Raw genomic sequence first — 8,124 nt, forward strand, 5'->3', positions numbered from 1 at the left:
TATATGCTCAGCCTTGTCACATCTTGATATTGTCTTCATTGGAAGAGACTGTCTACAGAAATTAAGCCATAAATTTTAATATGTTAAGTGTCATAAAGAATTCAGTGAATTATCTGGATAATTGAGAACCGCAAGTGAAAACAGAATATTCATTGTCATCCTAGTCACAAGAATATGCCTGATCCAAAGTCTGTGTCTGGGTGAATAAGGTGGATCCTCTTTAGGACACCACAAAGCAGCACTAAAAGCAGATAAATTTAATAAATGAGAATTATTTGGTATCTGTGAGCAACATAATTTCTTTTTAATACAAAGCGGCTGTGGTATTTAGTCTGGATAATGTATTCTGTTCCCACCATTGATATTGATGTCCTTTCAAGTGAACAGAATATGCAGCCATTAATGAGCTCTTTCTGTTAAGATGTTCAGCAATGAATTAATTAACAATGTTGATGTGTAAATTAGGCTTCAGAATTTAAATTGTCTTTGCAATATGAGGTAGGTCACATTTGTCTGGCTCTGGTTCATCAGAGAAGGTGAGGACTGGCTAAATGCTAAACATAGCAGTAGTCCTGTTAAAAGAACATGCATTAGGGTCTTGGGTCATTTCTAGAGCTGCCTTACTAACCTCAAGAACAGCAGTCCTTCTTTATGCTGCCTTCTTTCTCCCTTTTTGATGGGGTGTTCCACCACAGCACCTTTCTGTGTGCAGTGGAGGAACATGGGACCCAAACTACATCAATGAAGAAAGCAATTCCCTCAGGTACCACCTCCTCTGGGACTTCCACAATGGAACAGAGGCACTTGTATGAATGCCTGGATGCCCTCAACCATCCCAGTTATGGATGCTATGAGGAAGAGGGCATCTCATCAAGTACTTGATCCTCAACAGCCTTTCCCATTCGCTGGCCTATACCAGCCACTGCAAGATCAGGTAGCCAGTCTGCCTACCTTGTCTCTTTTCCAGCCTTTCTTCAGTCCACGCTGAGCACAAAACCAAGAGGTGTTGCATCTGAAGAGAACTGTTTGACTAGGTCAAAAGCAGTAGAGAAGGAAGTGATGTAGCTGCTACTTTATTAAGCATTTATAAAGACTGCTGTCATTTTATTGTTTCTAAAACAAGAAAAAGAATGATCATTCAACTGATGTTATGTTTACACAAAATATATAGAGTGCTGAATTTTAGGGAAAATCAGTATTTCAAGTCAACTGTTGCTTGCACTGACATATGAACTTTTGACCTTTACTTCCCTTTATCTTCTGCCAGTAGGACAGAGATTGGAATAATCCCAAAACATAGTTTTAAGTACTTCAAAATCTCCTTCAGAGATAGCTCCTCTAACATGGTTTACCTCTTGCAGATTGGAGGCTGTAGTTTTCCACAGCTGACTCCTAGGGCAAAGCTTTCTGGAAGCAGTCCTACTCACAAGGGCAGCTGGCCTTTTGGGGTCATATTATAGGAGTATAAGAAAAGTGGGAAGGGAGAAGTTGTGATTCATAGGATGAAAGAATGTGCTGATTTCTACACCAAATCACTATTGTATGGATATTGTTTTAAAAGATTTGACCTGCTGAGGTCTTATCTGCTGTGGCTTAAGTGTACTCAACTAGCACAAAGACTTGGCGACTAGCATTAAACTATTTGTCTCCTTTCCTCTCATTAACTTTAGGCTTGAGCAATGTCAGCTAGGAAACAGACTTAATCCAGCATTTTACAAGCATCATGATAAGCATATTCACTGTCTCAAACAAAAAGCAAAACTCCTTCAGCGCAACTATTATAACGGGTGAAAATAGCTTTAAAAAAACCACCTGCAAACCACTTTGTATTCTGTGGATATGGTGGCCTTATATTTTTCTCAAATGTTAAGACATGTGAATCAACAACACCTATACACTTGTACTTCATGTGAAATTCCAATATTCAGAGAATGGATTATTCAGTTGCATAGGTAGTATGTGAAAATAATCCAAAAAAACACATGAAAGAAACATCCTGCATACAATAACAAGTGGGCTTTCTTTAAGGATGCCTCACTTTTTGAGAAACTCAATTGAAAGAGCAACATAGATATAAAAATGGAAAGTGTGATGCAAGTGTCACCATATACACAGATAATTGTGAAGCAATTAAAAGAGAAAAAAAAAACAAACAGAAAAGCAAAATTGTTGGAATGGGTGTATTTTTTAGCAACATCATGTACAATTAAAGTGGGCATACTTAGTGCTATAGGAGCTCCACAAGCTATTTTAGACTGTATTTCCTACCTGTTTGTGTGGCTAGTGTCACTGGTGTTCTCTGTGTTTCACAAGATTTAATGCTTTTACCTTCCCACCCCTGCTGTGAGACACAGCAGCATTATCAGCTGTGGTCCTGCAGACTGGCACACCCCGAAGTGCAGTGAGGTGGCTGTCAGTTCTGTGACTTCCTGTCACAAGGGTGACGATGCTGCAGTGTCAGTGCAACCCCAGGCTTCTGCTGCAGACCCTCCTGCTGTTAGTGGGTACAAATGTGCATCTTCATTCTGACCCAGTGCTACTCTTGGTTGATGGATGAACTGATATTTCAGGCCCCTTGATAAAACCTCCATTGCCTTTACTTGCACATGCAGGTCATTGTGTGCATGAGGTGAAGGAGGGACGTGTGTGTGAACCTCCTGAGTGCCACTGCTTCTAGGAACAGTGGCCTCCTTTCTGCTCTGTTCCTCTTTATACCTCTTTAGCATAAGTTTCCTTCCTTGGGATTTGCTCCACGTGGCCAGTCTCTACAAATTCCCAGACCCTTACATTTGCAGAACGTTGACTGTAATGCCTCTTGTTTCATCGTAGGGTGGTTGAGCGTTTCCCTTTTTACCTGACTCCATTAAGGACAGAGTTCAGGGTTTGAAGCTTTCAGCATTCAGACCTTATTGTTCATGGATGCTGTGGATATTACACTTCTGACCCTGACATGGTGGCTCTACCATGTATTGTATTGCACACACATAAAGATATGCTTTTCTGCAGGGACAGATCCATGTCCACGGCTTTTTCTTAAAATGCTTTTCCCTGTGTTTTCTGAGCTTGTATTCCTCTGGGCACAATCACTGTTCTGCCTGGAATGCATCAAACTCAGCACTTTCTCTTCTTCCCTCCCCTCATCCCACACTTATTTTCTACTCCTGTGCTGCTTCTTTCCTACAGTTCCTCTGGCTCTTTAATCACACAGAACTTTACAGTAGCTAGAACAGCGGCTGTCCTGAAAGCCTATTTCTTTCTCGTTATTCATCACGTGCTTAATATTCTGAATACAGAATCACAGAATCAGAGAATCATAGAATGGTTTGGGCTGGAAGAGATATTAAAGATCATACAGTTCCAACCCCCCTGCCATGGGCAGGGACACCTTCCTCTAGACCAAGTTGCTCAAAGCCTCATCCAGCCTGACTCTGAACACTGCCAGGGATGGTGCAGTCACAGCTTCTCTGGGCAACCTGTGCCAGGGCCTCACCACCTTCATAGTGAAGAATTTTTTCCTAATGTTTAATCTAAATCTCCCCTTTTTGAGCTTAAAGCCATTTCCCCTTGTCCTGTCACCGCATGCCATATAAAAAGTCCCTCTCCAGATTTCTTGTAGGCAAAGATAGTCAGAAATATGCCATCAGAAAAGTGAGCCATCTTTTCAATGCTTTGCAACCTTGTGCATCCTCCACCCAGCTTCACACAGGTTTGGAGTGTGTGTAACAGTGGGTGAAGTTGCCATCTGGTGAAGTTGGGAATCTTTTGAATTAAAGCGTTTCTTAAACTGAAAACAACATCAGCCATTGATCAGGATGAAGCGTTGAACAGGGAGGAGAACAGTGATCTGTAGCTCCCCCATTGGCAATACCAAAGAACATATAAAGGGATTAAATCTGTGCTTCACCTACCCCAAACATCATCCCATCAAGGCTATCCCTGCCCTGGGTGAAAGAGTGGGCAAAGTGAGTCTCCTCAAACAGCCCCATGTCAGACTACAGCCCCGCTGATACAGTCTGCCATTTCTTTTTCTTTCCCCTATTTTGCAGGGCCATGGCAGGAGAACAAGGCTAACCATCTGGTCCATGGGTGTAAAATCAACACACACACTTGGAATGGAAAAAGGCAATTCAAAGTACAATGAAGCATAGACCCTTTTTCTTTTCTGGAAGACCACAGTACTTGGCACCTCATAAGTTTGCCCCTGATTATAGGAACAGCTGGAGAGGGGACTTGTATTGCTGCCTGACACGTTTCCTTTGGATGGAAAATGATTTTGGTCTGAAGTGTTGCAAAGCAATAACCCAGCACAATGGGAAGCTCTTGTGACCTGATGTGTTCCCTCTGTTTTTCAGATAAAGGAGCCCCACGGCAAAGGAGACTTGCTACCCAAGCAGGAGCCCAGGCCACTCTGGGGCAGCGAGGAGGCAGGTATGGGCAGCATGCGGCAAGGTGGGCAGTGGGGCCAGGGTGGCACGGGGGCCAAGAGGGCAGAGCTCTCTACTTGTGATGCGCCTTTATTTAGGGCTGAAGTGCTTTGTCCCCAAGCCAAGCTCAGTTGAAGGATACTTTTCATGTCAAAATGAGATGTAGGCTCTCACCCACTGAGTGTTTGCTGGACAACGACAACAACAACAAATCACTTGTGTGTGGGATGGCTGCAGTGCACGATGTGCTTCACAAAGGCTCCTGAGGAATTATGCCATGGCATAATGAGGATAAACAAAAGTATCATAGCAGATGTATTTAAGAAATCACCAGCCACATTTCAGCATTGGTTCGCTATGTGAGAAGAGCTCTCATTAGCTACCAGCAAGAGTCCTGTGAATGTCTTTGAGGGCAAAATTGGCCACTCGGTGACCCCTGGTCTGTACACAGGGGGACCGAAGACATGAGAGCTGTGGGCATGAGGAGCATCATTAGTTTTAGCATAGACAGAATAAACTGCATATGTCAAACTCACGTGTATTCTTCTTACTCAGTGTCCTTTCTGTGTTGGGGTTTTGCTTTCGGGGGCATGTGGGGGCACTTTTTTGTGCTTTGTCTTTACTTCTCTTTGTGTTATCATAAGCTTGGATCTTACTTTTCAATGAAAAGTGTACCAGATTAACTTAAACTGCTGGTGCTGTGGTTGGATGACATGCCAGAATTGTATTTAACCCAAGGAAAAAAAATGCCCCCAAAATGCTGTGGCTACACTGTGCAAATGTCCCAGTAAACACAAACTGCTTCTAGCAGGACAAGTAGCTGTCAGATTGTGAGGCAGATTTCACTTGAATGGTTCAGGGATTTTCTTCCTGCTCTGTTTGCCATTTTTGCAACTGTCCCCCTGGGAAACATCCCATAAGCCTCTGTCCCCATTAGGAGGAAATCTTTCACTTCCTTGCTTTGATTTTGAATGCTTAATGCTCCTGGTTAATTCCCCTGACCTATAACCAGTCTTGGCTTCTATGCATAGAGATTAAGTGCTGATCTAGATGATAAACTTTAATGAAACAAGTTAGAAATACATTTAATTAACTAAACACTCTCACTCCTTCGTGAGATCTCACTGTGGTAAGTGAACATTGCACGTTATGCTGACTCCTAAGGAACATTAGCAACAGTCATAATGCCCACACAGGGTAGCTCCACTGATTTAACTGATTTGCTGTTGTCCTCTCAGCTAGGTCCAAAACTGGCTACACGTGAAACCAGATCTGGGAAATGACCCAGTTCAAAATACAGTATTTAGGAACCACTTCTTGGCAGTAGTGATGGGATGGAGCTGCCGTTCTTTCTCTTACCTGGGCTGATTAGGTATCCAGGCTAGTTTCAGCTGAAGCAGAAAAATTATTCATGGTTTACTAACCTGGGACCTAGTCCCAGAGAAGCTGAAGTTTAAGGGCTCTTCTGACATGACACAACTGCCAATTGCAAAGATTGCAGATTCAAGCCTGTGGCGTTTCTCAGTTTAATGAAACATCAGCTTTTGTTCTACTTTTCCCTCATCTTTTCCAATAAAGCTCTTTTTCCTGATACAAAAGCTAGCTCAATTAAAAATGCAATGAAACTGCTCTAAAAGCACAGCTTGAAATTCAGCTTTGCAACTTGCAGAAGATAATTATTTCACATTTTACTTTTCTTTTAATGCATTCATTTATACACTACAACATGGTAGCAGATCAAAGGTCTAATAGAGCTTAATTGCAGTTAATATAAATGTCTCTCTATGTGTCATACTGAACTTGCACTGAAAAAGAAATATAACAGTCTGGGTTGAAGGCATGTGAAATCATTCCAGATTTACCCGCAGGACAGCCTCATACGGCTCTGCAGGCACCAGTGTTAGGCAGCAAGCAGGGCTCCATGGCAGCTTGGATGCTGCCATTTGGAAGATCCATGGTGACCATACAGTCTAAATTTGGGGAGAAAAAATATGTCCCTGGTACTTGTAGCTTCTAAGACTTTTCCTCAAATACAAACCAAAACCATAATCTCACCTGACTTCACTGCAAACGGGGCGGTGGTATCACAGTTTGTCATTTTGTCACTGGCTGTCACTTTGTTTTTTGTGGCAACGAATGGAGAGGAGCAGACACCATTTTTCTGACCTACAAGAGAACTCCTGTCTGAGGAAGAGAAGAATCAGTTTCTATCTGTGTCCTTTTCTCTCCTCTGACTATGAAGAAAGGCTAGATGATCTGAATTTAACTTCTACACAAAAACCTTCAGTGGTGGGGATTCCTCAGCATCCTTTCACTTCTTTCTGGTTTTGTCCAAGCATTACATTATTGTCCTTAGAGTCCCATTTTCTTAGACAGCCCATGCAGAAATAACACAGAGCTATTTATATTTTTTCATCTCCCCCCCCCCCCTTTTTTTAATTTGCTTCTTGTGATGTTGAGTTATAAATCTGGCACCTGACATATCACAGAATATGGTGAAGGAAGCCAGCACTGAATTAGCCAAGTCAGGGCCCTGGAGGGCTTTCTTCCGGAGTGCAGCAGTAGATAAGATTTCTAGAGGAACTGCTACGTTGATGTAGTGATGGGGATGAAGGTAAGGGAGGACAAGAGGATAAGAAAGAGGCCATTGCAGTAAAGAGCAGAGTGATGAGGAGGCATCTTTTCTCTTGCCTTAACATTTCCTTCACCGCCACGTATTTTCCAGCCAGTATCAAAACTGCAGCTGAGGTTCTTTTTCCCCAGCAGGGACCCACATCTTGGCTGGCAAGACCTAATGGAACACCCTTTTACCTGGAGTCTTGCCAGTGAAAAGAACTCCAGGCCTTATAAGAGAGTGTTATATTTTTGAAGAGCAGTACAAAGGGCATCGTCTGCATCCCCTTTGTGCAGTTATGCAGCTAAGCAGTAAGTCACACAGAAGCATGGGTTGTTGCAAGATTGCTAGAGAAAATATCTAGGAAACTGGAGCACAGAACAGAAGCTGGGTATCAGGGGTCTCCTGGTTTCTCATTTGGATTGTTTGGCTGATGTCCAAGAAGTATTATTGCTAGGTATCTTATAAGCATTGAAATAAAATCAAGGAAGTGGCTACCAAAAATTTAAAAAAGGCCATTTTGAATGATAACTCACAGAAAAAGGAAAATACTCAATTGCTATAATTTTCTGAATTTTTTTTGTTGTTTTTCCAAAAGTGACCTTGAAATCAGGATACGACCATGTTTTTGCCTTACAAAGAAAAAAAAAAACAAAAAAAGAAGCCAGTTTATTTTGCTTGGGGCTTTCTTTGCAATGGTAGCACAAGGTCTCTTTGTATTATATTTTTCTGCAATATATTTTGCAAGAGGAATCTGAGTGACCGTACTTCTCAAAGGGTGAGATTTGTCCAGGAAGGGGAAACCCTAACCAAGGGAAGGTACCATGTAGTGGCACATCTGGATTCACCAACCCTTACCGTCACATAGCAGAAATGGATCCCATAAAAGTACAGCCTGACTGAGGACACATTTAATTCTTTTCACACTGATGCAAATATTCTGGAGTAAGTGGGATTTAGGAGAGAGAAGGGCTAACTAAGGACTGCTATGCAATGTACCTTTCCAGACCCTAGGCAGAGAGGTGGCTGTCTCCAGAATGATTGCCTTAGGAAAGAGGTGAAAGTTTAGTAAGAGAAACCTACTGA

Source organism: Lathamus discolor, chromosome 5 (assembly GCF_037157495.1).
Source record: "Lathamus discolor isolate bLatDis1 chromosome 5, bLatDis1.hap1, whole genome shotgun sequence".
NCBI classification, from domain to species: Eukaryota; Metazoa; Chordata; class Aves; order Psittaciformes; family Psittacidae; genus Lathamus; species Lathamus discolor.